This window comes from Cupressus sempervirens, chromosome 9, assembly GCF_028749045.1.
Source record: "Cupressus sempervirens isolate cs-2001-9-10 chromosome 9, ASM2874904v1, whole genome shotgun sequence".
NCBI classification, from domain to species: domain Eukaryota; kingdom Viridiplantae; phylum Streptophyta; class Pinopsida; order Cupressales; family Cupressaceae; genus Cupressus; species Cupressus sempervirens.
In genome coordinates this window covers 494,481,437-494,497,484 of record NC_143126.1, presented here as the reverse complement: position 1 = coordinate 494,497,484, position 16,048 = coordinate 494,481,437, and the positions used below count along the sequence as shown (strand labels likewise).

General features: G+C 32.0%; 1 pseudogene; it reads left to right on the top strand.

Annotated features, from left to right (window-relative positions):
- The first annotated feature begins 673 nt into the window (after positions 1–673).
- The window catches only part of LOC149539493 (E3 ubiquitin-protein ligase APD2-like), a 55,441-nt pseudogene continuing 40,066 nt past the window's right edge, over positions 674–16,048 (top strand).

Sequence of the window (16,048 nt, the reverse complement as noted above, 5' to 3'; positions counted from 1 at the left end):
GGACAATACAATTCTTGATGATGCTATTGCCCAAATGGTAAGATTTCAAAACCACAAATGTTGGCACATTTATAGAGAGGGAAATGGGGTAGCAGACTTAATGACTACTACTGGGCTGCAAATGGAAGGGTTAAGGTGCTTGAGGGAGGTGAATATGCTTCCACAAGATACAAGGAACCTCATTATGAGAGAGGAATATTTGGGAAGACAAGCATGCATAACATCACTTCTTGGGACACGTGACAAAACCTTAAGGGTAATAAGGGCTGCCCTTTCCTTAAATTAAATTTTTTACTTTTTTGAAAAAGACACTAGGCACATTTTAATTATGAGCTAGAAAGGCATTTTTGGGCTCATTGCCAAGGATTATATGCACAAAATTTTAATGATCTCATATCATTATGGAAAGATTTTGGTGATTTTGGGTATTCATTTTTACAACATTGCCTTAAATTACAAAGGCTACTTGTGTACTAAGCATCTTTACAAATTCAAGGTTTTGGACGAGTATGACCAGTTGGACTACTTATTCATCAAGTACTCCTGTCGATGTCATCATGAAAATAAAAGGAAAGGTTACGACCATATTAAAAAGGGCCTTTTGTATTTTATTTTCTTTGCTCTGAAAACTAACCATTTTCTACATTTCTCCAAGTTTTTCAAGCTAGAGACCATGGGTGGCAACAAGCTCCGCATTGAGCCTAATAGGATTGACAATGCCTTCAACAACAATGCAAATGCTATGCTTGTGTGCGAGGAAGGAGGTATATTACAGTTCATGGAATGTGTGTTTGGTGGGGATGATGAAAATATTTTGAAACAATTTGTGTCATCTTGGAATGATAGGAAGGTTATAGTGAGAGGCCTAACATTTGAGGTGAATCAAGAGGTCATTTTGAAGGCCACGAGCCTAGCCATGCAGGGGAGAAAATGGAAAAGGATGAGTTAGACATCTGACTATGATGCTCTAAAGAAATTCTTCATTCCCCAAAGGAATCAATCAAGAAACAAGGTGGGTTCACCAGAGAAGACCTATCGGGTGTATAGAAAGATATTTGCTACATTGTAATGAAGTACCTCACCCTTAAAGACAAGTTTACTATTTACTACTTTTACCCTCTACCTTTTTTGAATCATTTGCGCCACAAAGCCTTAATTTCCATTTGTTTTACCTACTTCATTTTATTGAAAGAAAGAGGCTAATCAGAAAGGCAAGGAAAATGTCATTTTGCATCAAGGGTTAATATTTAGGCTGTATAACTTTTACTATGCACTCTGCCTGCTAGTCATTGAACCCATTGTTACTCACACTGCCACTCCCCTTGGGTCCCATGAGGTTGGCCCTTCCCAAGCTAGCAAGAAAAGGCCCAAAATGGAATCGTCCTCGCTTGATCCTAGTGAAAAATCTAGTGAACTTGCCAAATCCCCAAAGAAAGGAAAGAGAGAGGTTTTTAGTGTTGAGTTGGGTGACTTTATTAAAACCCCTGGGGCCTGTAGGTCTAAATGACTTGCTAAGGAAAAATGTAAATAAGCCTTGAAAAAGGTTGAAGGGTCAGATTCTGGTAATACTATGGCTAACTCTGTTGAGGAAATTTCTAGCCATTCCTTAAGTAAGTCCTTAGACTCCCCCTCTCCCTCTGATGTCAAGAATACCCCCTTTCCCTCCCACTTAGAGATCGAGACTAAAAACCCTACCCCTCTAATCCCTACCCCTATGTTGTGCAGGTTTATTTTATGGAGGCGACTAAGGAGACTGGTGGCTTGGCTCCTAGTGGGTTGTTGGGAAAGATGAAGGACAAGATTGAGAAGCAAGAAATGATGCTTCAGGAGCTAAGAAGAGAGGTTGATGACTTCAACAGGTGAATTGAAGACTCGAATAAGTTTGCTATCAAAGTTATGCATGCCTGTTCAGTGACCCTCTGTGTTCTACATGAAAAGATGTTTGGAACTAAGTTGAAGCCAGATGAAGACTACAAAGACGTCTTCTAGTTCCTTAAGGAAGAGTGGACATCCACATTGCTGTCGAAGCAATTGGGTAGAAATTAGTTTCTTGCTTTTTGACCAACCTAGTTGGCTTAAGAACTTTTACCTACCTTGCATGGCATAGGCACTTTATTATTTTTATTACTTTGTTGCATGACTTCATTGTTACCATTGATACTTTGAACTTTACCTTTTTTTTATAGAGGCAAGTTGTGTGTTGCTATCTATATACTAAAAGTCACTAGTACTATTAATATGCTAGCTTTGATATATATATATATATATATATATCCAAAAGCTAACAAAGCTATAATAAGACAACAGAGAAATGTATACGTTATGGAAAATAATTCTTCCACGTCATTCCTAAATCTAAAACCCTTAAACTCCTAAAATTGAGTTTAATAATTGATTTCTGAATTCAGTATTGAATCATTCAATATTCGTATATGCAACTTTAGACTTTACCATCTCAAATAATATGCATGTTTATTTATTAGATTCATTAATCAATCAATCTATGTAACACTCTAATGAAAGGTCAGTTTCCTTTTCAATATCACGATTATTATTATTTAATTTACTATGCTTAATTTCTGTCCGAAATATTGAAAAATTTGATGACATGTTGGTGGGCATTGACAGACATTATGATCATATTTAGGTGAGTAAAATATCGATTTGAGGACATCTTTTTCCTTTGAAAGAGATGTTGCTTTTATTTTATTTAATGTAAGAGTGGTGAAATTAGTCCATATATCACGGTCATTTTATGTCACCTACTTGTCGGCCTTTATTATGAAATTTCACATGAATGGTCGCTACGGCCCCAGTCCCCATATGACCCGTCGCTGAAATCCATATGCCCAAATTACATCATAACCGTATAACTACATATATTGGTGAGTACATGAATGCAATCACAAGTTAAATCTAACATATGGTTGTTGTGCCTTGACATGAGAGGGCCCGGAATGATTGGTTTGTAGAAACAGACTTTATTTGATGTGTTCTAAAGTGAATGAGAGAGACATGTGGATTTGAATTTCTTAAAAATGAGTTGTTTAATAGTGGAAAATTGAGGGGACTTTTCGTTTCAAATTTATAAAGGTGAGAGTGATTCTTCCAAGTGTGGGATTTTTTTAAGTTTTTTATTTTATTTTTAAAGATGGTAAAAATTGGGTGGTTTTTTAATATATTTTTTTGTGTGTTAGGTAAATAACTTAATGTCACAATGATGCTGGCATGATATGTTCTTTGAAATTATGTGAGTTGGGAGGACTAGATCATGTAATATCAATTCTAGAACAAATACATTGTTTGTGTGTATGTGTATGTGTATGTATCAAAATATTTTATGATAACAGTAATAGAAGTTAAATTACAAATGACAAAGGCATGCAAGTTATGTCATTATTCTTCCTTCACATTAAGAAGTGTTTGAATACTAAAACAATTACACATCGTCAAAAGTGTAGCACTTACAAAAATACATGTAAAGTAGATATTTAGACATTGAAAAATATGATAGAAGGCCCATATAAAGTAATGGACCCTGTAAGGAGATATAAGAGCAACCACACAAAACAACATAATCCTAACACGTGCATCATATTGTACACTCTTCGCAAAAGTGTCTGTGCCTAACATATACTTTTTAAAATCATTTCCATCACATGCCACCATAATAAAATCCACACATCTTCTATGTGCATGAACAAGCATAATCACATGTGAGGCATCAAGTGACTCAAATAGCTTGATACAAAGACATATTGCAACCATGTAAAATAATGCTAAGAAAATTAAGGAGTGCAATTCGTAGGACAACTAGAAGTAGATGGTCTAAAACAAATGATATGCCTTATTTTCCTTTTTTTGACTATATTATACTCTATTGATTTGCATTCCTCTCCCATTAAAATGTTTGTTGTTAGAAGATATTAAGTAATATTGAGAAATTAGTTTTACGAGTTCCTCTTTTCAAGTTTGTAAGAATTCTCATTTCTAGCAATGATCTATACAAACCACCATCATATCATAATCATTTGATTGTGTGATTGATTTACCATGCTTGATTAATATTTTCTGTAAACTATGAACTTGATCTTTTGCATGAGTAGTTTCCTCCCAATAAATTGTTGGAACATATATGGTTGGAACTAGAGCCATGTTTTCACATACTAGTACAATAGGTTCACAATAACAAAAGTAGTTTTATTTGTTTGGTTCACCTTTGAGTTACTAGATATATATATCTTGGAAAGGATAAAATAGTAGCGAGAGAGAAGGAAAAAAAATGGTTTTCTATCTTTTACACATGTATATATAATGAATACTTAGAGATTAAAAAAAAACCAAGATATTTTCATGTAAATTTGAAAACCTATCACATAACTTGGAAGAACAACACACCACGTACACTAACTTAAATAGACCTCCAAGATTAAAACTCCTTTCAAGGGGCAATCCAATCATTTATTTGTTAATTGCTTATATATGAAGAGAAACTTATAATGGCATTGAGGATGTTTATTCTAATTCCCTACTAGGATAGAACATTCAACACATAATGCAAGAGTGAACATTATTTAATTTAATCATGTGTCTTGTTTATTAGTGATTTGCAAGAGACATACTACCTCCCCAACAATTCAAAATTTCTTGAAAATGTATTTTAGTAGTATATAAATGTATTTGAGAAGCACAATAATATTCCACATATTGCATGGTGACACGTTATATATTCAATTCATATATGCTCTCTTAAAACTACCCCTTTGTGTTGAAGGTTTATTTAGGAAAATGATGAAGCGCAAAATTAAATCTTATTGTTTATTGATTAGAGAAATTTTGAGATTATATTTTATTCATGTGGTCGTTTGATAGTCATTTCATTAAAGAAAGAGGGAAAGTGGTTCATTTGCATTGACTATCAAGCACTATAAAAGATCATGATATAGAATCAATATCCTCTTCCATGCATTCATGATTTATTAAGCTAGATTTATGGTAATTATTTATAAATATTGACATTGAATAACAATATCACCATAGTAGTTCTTCCAAAGGTATTCAGAAAATTACATTCAAAACTAAGCAGAGACTACATTAATGATTTTTTAATTCCTTGTGGCCTAACCTATGTTCCATTGATTGTCATGCTTGTGATTAATAATATGTTGCAATGCTTCACCAACTCCTCCATTACTATGTACTAAAAAATAAATATCATTTTTATAAAGTTCTAGAAGGAACATGTGGAGATCATCACACATGTCTTGGACATAATACATTAATACACATGACAATAGAATCTTAACAAGTGGATCTTTGAACATAATGAATCTATTATTTAGGATACATCATTTATATATATATAGGTAGGAAATTAAGGGATTTCATTTTAGAAAGGTGATATTCACCTTTCAATTATATAGGACTATGGTTTTTTATTTTATTATTAAATTAATCAGACAATTTAATGAAAATCTCTGAGGAATCATGGAAAAAGTAACTTGAATATTGTTAGAAAATGATGTCTCAACCATGCATTTACACAAGGTTACTATTTATATTAAGGATCCTAAATTTTTTCCAAAGCTTTGAATAAGTTAGATAAGAACAATGTTGAGTGTTTGTTGCAAGACCATGTTTAGATTTGAAGATATTAATTTTAGTGGTTTTGAAGTTCATGAATAAATTTTACAAAGTTAATTTTTAAGGCCTCAAAGGATTTTAAATGGTCTGAAAGTGTCTCTTACTAGCATTGATGGTTATGACTTGATAGAGGATGATGTGATATTTTCAATACTCTAGACTATTTGTCAATATGAAATGCAATTCAAAAGTTATGGCCTCCATAAGTCGAGTCTCCAAAACTAGAGAATATAAAAACATGTTGGTGTATTTTTTGCATATGAATTGACATATTTGGTTGGAAATAATATGGGTACCACTTTTTAGGTAATTTTTAGCCCATGCTTTTGTAATATTGTTTCACATTTTCATGTATTTTATTTATTATATGTTAGTTGTGTGAACATAAGTCATGTGTAGGAATTTAATATTTCTTGATTTTCCTCTATATATGTTAGAATGTTTAGAACAACTGAGAGGGGGGAAATGGGGTGTATGTGAATCAATTATCGAAGGTCTAGATATACTAATTGAACAAACAAACACATCAACAACTTTAGACCTTAACACCCATTAGCTTGGCCTCTATAGTAAATTTTTAGTAACATAAACTAGTAGTCCACTATCCTAAATATAAAATACTTGTAGAATGTAAAAATTAATAGTAAATCATCACAAATTACATCCACACAAATTTTACACTAGGATTTAACATGGAAACCCAATTTGGGAAAAACCACTAGCAACATGTAACCAATCTTTCACTCTTCTAAAGTGAGCTCTATTACGAGCCAACCCTATTAAAGGTTGCAGGATTACTGTTAAATATAACCTTGTTAAAGGATTTAATCACCCTGCTAGGAGTGGCCTTGTTAGAGGGCTTTAGAACATTCCATTATAATTCCACCTTGATTAAAGGATTTACATATGATTGTTAGGTCAACCCTGATTAAAGGATTTCAATAGTGATATAATGGTTAGAAAGTAATAGCAGGTTTTGATCTAGACAATGCAAAACACTTTAAAAATACAGATCTCAATTTGTCTCAAATATTGATCCACTGACTGGCCTTCACGAAATAACTCTTCACCTCTTCTCAACTCTTCTTAGGCTTTTGCTTAAGTTCACCAATCAATAGCATCAACAACTTCTCCAACCTTGCTAGGTCTTCACACCTACTTGTACACACATAAGCTTAGCTCTTATGCCTCCTTAAATAGGTAATTATGATCTTTTGCCACTTAATCATCACCGTTGATTTTAGGGTTTGGTTAGATTCATTGAATCCTTCCAATATTTCATCTCTTCTTTTATGTTCTAGAAACTTCTCCAAACTTCTCCTTGAATCCTTGCATAGAAACATTTAAACATAGTTTTTCTTGATTTAAATGTTCCAAGCCATCCATCTTTATCTTCAACATGCTTTACATATTCCAAGAAATCAACTATGTCAACTAGAAATCAAAATTTTCTCATAAACTATCAAAATGTTGTCCCTCAGCCAACACTCTGTTCTGACACTCGATCATTGTTGGATTACTCAATCACTACTAACTTTCTTGTTCAACACATATGTTAACACCCAATCAATACTAATGGTCGATCAACACTATTTCTACTCAGGTTGTACTAGCACTTGGTCAACACTAGCATCACTCAAAATGTTTTACAATTTCCTTAATCTTCTTCTCCGTTGCTCAGTCAAGCCTATGTATTTGGGAAATCTTTGATCACTTCTTCAAGGCTTCAACCTAAATGTTTTCTTCACTTGCATCATGATTAAATAATCACTTTATCTTTTCAAAGTCTAACTAATCAAGTGCCCATTTGTAGTTTCTTCTCACAGCTCATCCTTTCCTCTAGCTGCTTTTGTTATGATGAACTTCTCAAATCCTCTTCATAAATCATGATCAAATAGAAAACTATCTTACCAATAAGGTTTGGCATCAATGACAACATAATTGTTTTAATCGTTGTTTCCAACAACATCTACATTGGTGATACTCTTATAAGAAATTTCTATAAAAGTATATTCATTTTTATTGATTTATGAATGATATATTGGACAACTATTGGAGTCTAGGGTTTTCCTCCAAAAAAAAATTTCCCCATATAAATAAACTTTTTGTAGTAGGCATGCTATGTATGCTCTCTTATATTAAGTTTCTATTATTTTTGTAAAGATTTGATAAATATTTTGTGTAACCCTCTTCTCAAAGTTAGTGTATGAAGTTGTTCCACTAACTTAATTTATTTACAAGTGGTATTAGAGCTTAATCAACCTTGGTTTAGTTGTGGATCATTAGATATTTTGGAACAAATCTAGATTTGAGTGGGAGTTTGTGTAGACGTTATTATGTGATGTTATTGTAGGAATTTTAAAATAGTAATCTCTTTAGGGAGAATAGAGGTGGAGAAATTTTTTCAAAATAATTTTGAAGTGTGGAATCTAAAGATAGAAGATGAATTAATAGGCATAGATATAAAGAATGTTGTCAATGAGAATGTATTGAGACCTATAAATCTAAATAAGGCTACTAAATATGATGTTGTGGACCATATAACCAAGATTCTAATCATATTTTATAAATGGAAAAATATACTTTGATTAGTGAGAGACATCAACAAGTAAATTATGGAATACATTTAGTGAGATTTTTCTTGTGGAAGTAATTATATATTCCTTAAGAATTGAATATGTTCAAAAAATAATTTGTTAGCCCCAACTGATAATGTAATTGGTAATGCTATGAATATATCTAAGAGAGTCATAACAATTGTTATGTTATCATTGATGTCAAGTCGTAGTTGGCTGGACATTATGCTAATTCTATAAAGTGCCATATCATTTGGTTGATGAAGAGGATTTGAAGAAACTATGTTGAAGATTGAATTGATAAGTATGGTATTAAAAAAGAACTTGAATGACTTGGATAGTGATAATGTAATTTATGTTTGATTGGTTTACAATAATGTAATGTTGTAAAGCATTGAAGTACTCAATCTTAACTGAGTGACAAGGTTAATGAAGGAAGACTATATTTTATGAGTGAGTACATTGTTAACTGAGTAGTTGCCAAAGTTAAGTTGGAAGTTCAGTATTGCATGAGAAAATATAGTATTGACCAAGTACTATGTTGCCTAGAAGTGAAATGCTATGTTCACCAAGTAAGAACTAGAAGAACAAGTTTGGAGAATTAGAATCCAAGGCAAACTTATATTGGAAATTATGAATGTTCTAGATGTTCAAAGGTTGCATTTGAAACTTTTTACAAGATCTATGATAGGGAAAATTCAATAAAGATCCAATGATGGAGATTGAAAAAGGATAAGGTTGAGCACAAAGTTATACTTTCTATGTGTTTAAGTACATTGAATCTGAGATTGATGATTGTGACTAAGTAGTATTAGATGGAAGAATATGGAAGCTCATAGAAGACTATTTAAGGAGGAGATCAAAATAGTTTTTTGATTGTTGGTTGGAAGCTGGTTATGTTGATTATGTTTCTAAGAATGGAGCTAGGTGAACTAAGAAGAGAAGAGGAAAGAGAGGAGAAGAATTCGTGAAAAGTGAAGGTATGAATTGGCTAAGTAAGATATCAAAAGGAGAAAGTGCAAAGAATAGAGATCTAAACAAGCAAAGGTAGTTTCTATATTTAACAAATCATTTCTACTGTTACTTTCTAACCATTGTAGTAGAAAATCTCAAAAAAATGAGTTGACCTAACAAGTTTGTGAAATTCTATATGGTACATTGATTAGTGGTGTTTGTAAATCCTTTAGAGAAGGCCACTCTTTAGACATGATCAAGGAGTGATAAGTTCTAAGTGATCTTTTGGTGAAATCCTCTAACAAGGTCACATTAACAATGTGTATGTAAGCAGTAACAATCTTAGCTCATAGCTGAGCTCACTTTAGAAGAGTGAAAATTTGGGTTGTCAGTCCTAGGTGGTTTGTCCCTTTACAAGGTTTCCACATTCAAACCATGGTGTCAAATCTGTGAATATTATTGGTGTTGCAAGGTATTTTACATGGTTTTCATTTTATTGCAACTCAACAACAACTAAGTGAATGGTCAGTTATAACTAAGGTATTTCACCAGTATTTAGTTATGCAAACAACAATAAGTTAACTATTTGAAGTAAATTTGTTGAAAGATTTAAATGATAAGTTGGAAGAGATCATCGAGTGCTTGCTATTGATTTTTGTAAAGTTCTGTTGGTACTGAAATAGTTTGAAGGGACTATAGGACAACTCGACATAACTTGCCCCCCCATTTATCTAACAATTGGTATCAGATCACAATTCCCTAGAGAGATATGTTTAAAGGAACTTAAGCTAAAGATCAAATATGTATAAGAGACAGGTATCAATGCTAAATAGGGAAAACTTCTTAGCATTGAGAGACATAATGATGTTTCATCTATTTGGCATTAGACACTTGCTGGTCCCATAACTATGAAACAAATGAATGAGAAGATGAATCACAATTGCTTGATGATTGAGATTTCATATGCACTCAATGATGTTAAGTTTGATGATATTAATAACTACACTACTACTACATAGATGTGGGATAAATTGACACTTGTGCATGGTGGAGATGATAATGTGCTATGAGACAAAGAACAAATTATAAAAGGTAAGTTTGATGACATGAGAATGAAAGAAGGTGAGAACATGATACAATATGTGAACATAATTAAAGAGGTTGTTAGTGTAATCAAAGATGTAAGAGGAACCATCAATGATTCTAAAATTGTAACTAAATCTCTTATAACTCTTTGGCCCATTTATGTTATTAAGGTCTCTGTGATTCAAGAAATTAGAGCTATTCTTAATAAGGATTTGACTCTAGATGGTCTAGTTGGTAGGTTAACTAAATTTGACTTGAAAAAATATGATAACAGTATGATTACAGTGGAAAATGGACCTAAGCCCTCACCAACAATCAACAATTCAATGAATGAAAAGAAAAGTAAAGATTAAAGTGAATATGGATCTGAAGATGATCTGGATGAACTTGAAGCATTTCTTGTAAGAAGGTTGTCAAGAAGTAAAGGTAATTACAAAGGTAAATTTCCCTTGATCTATTTCAAATGTAATGAGTTTGGTCACTTTTTTTCTAAATGTCTAAACAAAAGCAAGAACAATAGAAATGACAAGACATATTTCAAGTATAGGAAGAATAACGATTACAAAGAAAAAGGGAAGAAATTTTTCTACATTGTTGAGGAAGAGCATACTGAGTCTAGTTTTTATGATGACAAAGAAATAGTTGATATGGTTTAGTTGCAGTTAAAGAAGATCCAAATAGAGAAAGGTCTAAAAGTGAAAATGCCTTTATTTCACATGTGAGTAAGAATGACTCATGGATTATTGATAGTGGATGCTCACATCACATGACTAGTGATCTAAGTAAGTTTGATAAATTTGAAGAAATTTATGATGGTGGAAAACTTAATCTAGGTAATGATGTTCCATGCTTAGTGAAAGGTAAAAGATCGCTAATGTTGAATGATAGAATAAGATGTGATGATTCTTATTGGGTTCAAGGAATCAAGTATAATCTTTTGAGTGTCGCACAACTGAATAATTTAGGTCACAAGATAGAATTTTAGAATATAAAGGTAAAGATCTATGATGATGAGGGAAATTTGATTGGAATAGAATGCAAAAAAAAGGTGACTTATTTTATCTTGATCCAACTATAGATACATGTTTATTTTCTAAAATTGAGGATTTGTGGCTATGGCATATCAGGTTGCGTCATGTGAACTTTGATAACATGGAGAAAATTAGTAGTAAAGAAAGACTAAAAGGATTATCAAATTTGCAAAAATATGAGAATGCTATGCATAAAGAATGTTAGCTAGGTAAGATGACAAAGTCAAGATTTTTAAGAAAAAACACACACTTCAAATGATATCTTGTAATTGGTGCAAACTTATCTATGTGGTCTTATTGGTGTTAGTAGTTATTATGGTGACAAATATTTCATATGATTTGTTGATGATTATTTAAGAATGATGACTATTATGTTCATGAAGGTGAAATCACATTCTCTTGATATGTCCAAATGGTATAAAGCTAGAGTTGAAAAGGAAACTAGTAAATCTTTGAAATGTTTAAGGTTTGATAGAGGTGGTGAGTTCATTTCTATTGAATTTACTAACTTTTGTGCTAAAAAATGGTATAAAGAGACAATTATCTACACTGAGAATGCCACAACAAAATGGGATTGTTGAAAGAGGAAATAGGTCAATTGTGGATTATGCAAGAACATTGATGATTGAGAAGAAGGTTTCTCAAATATTTTGGAGAGAAGCAATTACCACTGCTCTTTACACTCTTAACCGAGTTAATTTGAAGGAAGGAACAAAAAAAATTCCTTATGAACTCTTGTATAGACACACATCTATGGTAAGTTGTTTCAAAATATTTGGAAGTAGGTTTTACATCCATAAGGATACAAGGAATGGTAAATTTGATGTTAAGGGAGATGAAGGTATATTCCTTGGTTATTCATCTAAGTGCAACACTTATAAATGTTCAAAAAAAATGACGAGCCTCTAAAAGGCCATTATTTCAAGAACCTTTTATCTTGTTTTTAGACAATTATCTTGCAGAAACATTTTATGACACTATGGTTTAAGCAAAGGAACTTATGTTGTATGAATATATTATCTATATGTTAAGACATAAAGATTGAATTATATATAGTTCATATATGCTATTTTTTCTTGACTTTATGGACTTCTATGGTTTAATGAAGGAATATTACATGTTGACAAATATTTCCTCATCCATGCTATGTTTGGTAGATTCCTTCCTATAACCATAAGATTTGCAAAGAGTGATAGGTTGAAAATTATACATTTTCTAACATTGATGATGAAATGAATATATATGTATGTGGAAGTTGTTGCGTTCAAAGTTTTGTAGGTACTTGTCACACATATTCAAAGTTAGCATTTCAACGCTAAGTCAAAACTGACCAAATTGATGAATCACCACAACAAGCAGATTATTGTGTGATTTCTATTATGGCAGCTCACGAATATAGCTTCCTCAACTTGCTATATTATTTGAGAAGTTAAATTGTAGTTAATGATATTTCTGTTGTAAACTTTATGATCTGTAATTGATCCTCGTTGATGGAGTGATCATGGAAGTAGGAAGTTGTTATAGTTTTCCTTTAAATAATGTCCAATGTAGCTTTGAAAGAAGTTTTTGGACCAGGAGGAAGATAGAATAGATTGTTTGTTCATATCAATAGTATGTAATCTTGTTATTTTAATCAAATGTAATCTCTTACTATGAATGAATAGAATACAAAGTTCAAGTTTCCACCTTCTGTCTTGATTGTCTTTTCTATTCACTCATCCAAGGGGGCCCACTTGGTGAGTGAACTACTTTGTTAGAATAGATTACATTTCCTTGTTTGTTTCTTTGTAAAGTAGACTTCTGTTGTTCATGCAGCCATTGATAACATAATCATTGAACTATTCCTACAACATAGGTGCATAGATAGATTTACTATTTATGCTTTAAGATAAGATGTCATTTCAGTTCCTAGCTTAGTTTCCTTCAACATTCTTTTTTTGTTTTAGTTGTAATGACTTAAAGAGGAATCAGACCATACACTTTTCAGTCACCCTCTCAAGCTTACACTCCCGCTTTGACAAAATAAAATGAAGTCAATGTGATATTCTTAGGAAAACACAAGATTCTATCTAATCATGGATTCAATGTGAAAGGATTTCCAATCCTTTATTACTAAGTTATTTACCTGACTGGCCACAAAGCTACTAACAAAATGATTAAAAGTGCAAATCTAAGGTTAGATGAGTTTGTAGAAAGGAACAATGTGGAAAGAATGAAGGAACCTAAAGAAAACAACAATTTTGTATATGTTTATGAAGAGGCACCTAATACATTTCCCAAGTTAGAGAAAAAATCCACCAAGCATCAACTAATGACACCCAAGTCACAAAACACTTTGCCCATGCACCAAACAAAATAACCCAAGAAGGAAGTTGAACCTCAACCAAGCGAGGAAAATCACGATGATCGAAGATATGAACCTATATTGGCAAAATATTTGAGGAAGAATCATTTAGCTAAACAAATAATTGGATATCAAAATGGTAGAGTAGAAAAAAGAAGTAAGTTAAGAGACAATACTTGTTTGGTTGCTGATTTTGAACCAAGAATAGTAAATGATGCATCGAGTAATGAATACTAGATAAATTTTATGAATGAGGAGATTGATCATATTGAGAAAAGCAACACATGAATATTAGTACTAAGACCTGTTGATAAGAATGTGTTAGAAACCAAATGGATTTTTATAAATAGGTTGAATGAGAATGGAGAACTAGTAAGGAACAAGATAAAATTGATTTGCAAAGTTTACGCACAAGAAGAAGGAATAGACCATGGTGATCCCTTTTCATCTGTGGCAAGATTGGAAGGAGTAAGAACATTGTGAGCTTATGTTACATACAAGAAGTTCAAAGTATATCAAATGGATTTCAAATCTACATTTTAGAATGGAATACTTGAAGAAGAAGTCTATATTGAACAACCTAAAGGATTCATTGAACCTAATCAGAAGAACATGGTTTGCAAGCTAAAGAAGGCATTGTATGGATTGAAACAAGCACTAAGAGAATAGTGTGAAAGGTTACATTCTTATCTAATTAAGATTGCATTTTCTAGAACAAGTTAAAGAAATAATCTATATTTGAAAATGAATCTAAAGACATGGTATCAATTGAAATATTTGTTGATGACATTATATTTGGAGGAATGGCATGTTGACTAAGACATTTGCTTATCAGATGAGTACATAATTTGAAATGTCAATATTTGGTGAGATAAAAAAATTCATTGGCCTACAAGTCTTCAAACAAAGAAAGGTATATATGTGACTCGATCTAAGTATGTGAAAGAATATTGAAGACATTTGGGATGGATGAGTCTAAGAAAGTCAGTACGCCTATGGTGATTGGAGTGAAATTATCAAAAGAGGATTTTACTGGCAAGGTAAATGAGACTCAATACAGATCTATGATTAGAAAGTTAGAATGTGTTGTACATAGTAGACCATCAATTATACTTGTTGTTAGAATTGTTGCAAGGTTCTCATCTAATCCAAAGGAGACTCGCATGACTTCTATGAAAAGGATATTTAGACATCTAAAAAGAATTGAAGATTATGGCCTATGGTATAAACAAGAGGATGAGTTTAATCTTAAATTCTACAAAAATTTTGATTGGGCTGGTATTGTTGATGATAGAAAGTGAACAAGTGGTGGAGCTTTCTTTTTAGGAGAAAGACTAGTTACATAGGCAAGCAAGAAACAAAGCTACATCTCACAATCTACTACTGAAGCTAAATATGCTATTGTTGTAATCAATTGTTCAAATATTGTATGGATTAAAAAACTATCAGAGGCATATAAGAAGAGGTAACTGAGCCTGTTACTATTTATTCTGATAACACTAGTGCAATAAATATTCCAAAAAATGTAGTGATGTAGGCAAAAAAAAGCACGTACCAATCAAGTATCACTACTTGAGAGAGAAAGTATAAGAGAAACACATGAAGCTTGAATATGTGAAGTCTAAAGAACATATTGTATACAAATTCACTAATCCATTTCCTTAGGATTCTTTTGAGTATCTAAGAGGTAAACTGGGTTCCTGTCCCTATCCAAAATTCACTATGTGAGATGCATGTTGCATAAATTCATGGATGAATTGTAATATCTTTGTTGATTTGATGCAAAATTTCACACTTTAGGAACATTTGTGAAGTTGTCAAAATGACTGTGATGAAACTTATGGTGAAACTTATGTATAATGTACATGCAAGGTACAAGGATACAAAGTGAGTTATGGAGATTCTGCATATGGAGAGAAACAACTGAAAAGTTGTATTGTTGACAATGCATACATTTGATTATCTTATGTAATTTTTTGTAATGTAAAATCATATGTTATCTATTTCCATCAATGCAAAAGGGGGAGATCACTAGCCCCAATGGATAATGTAATTGTTAATGCTATGAATGTATGTAAGAGAGTCATAATAGTTGTTATGTTGTCGTTGATGTTAACTCTTAGTTGGCTAGACATTATGCTAATTTGGTAGAGTTCCATATCATTTTATTGGTGAAGAGAATTTTATTGATGAAGAGGATTTGAAGAATTATATTGAATACTAAATTGATAATTATGGTATTCAAAGTGCACTTGAATGAGTTGGATAATGATAATATAATGTTGGTTTGATTATTTTAAAATTATGTAATATTGTAAAGCATTGAAGTACAAGGTTAATGAAGAAGGATTACATTTCTTGAGTGACTACAATGTTAACCAATAAGTTGGCAAAGTTAAGTCGAAAACTCAACA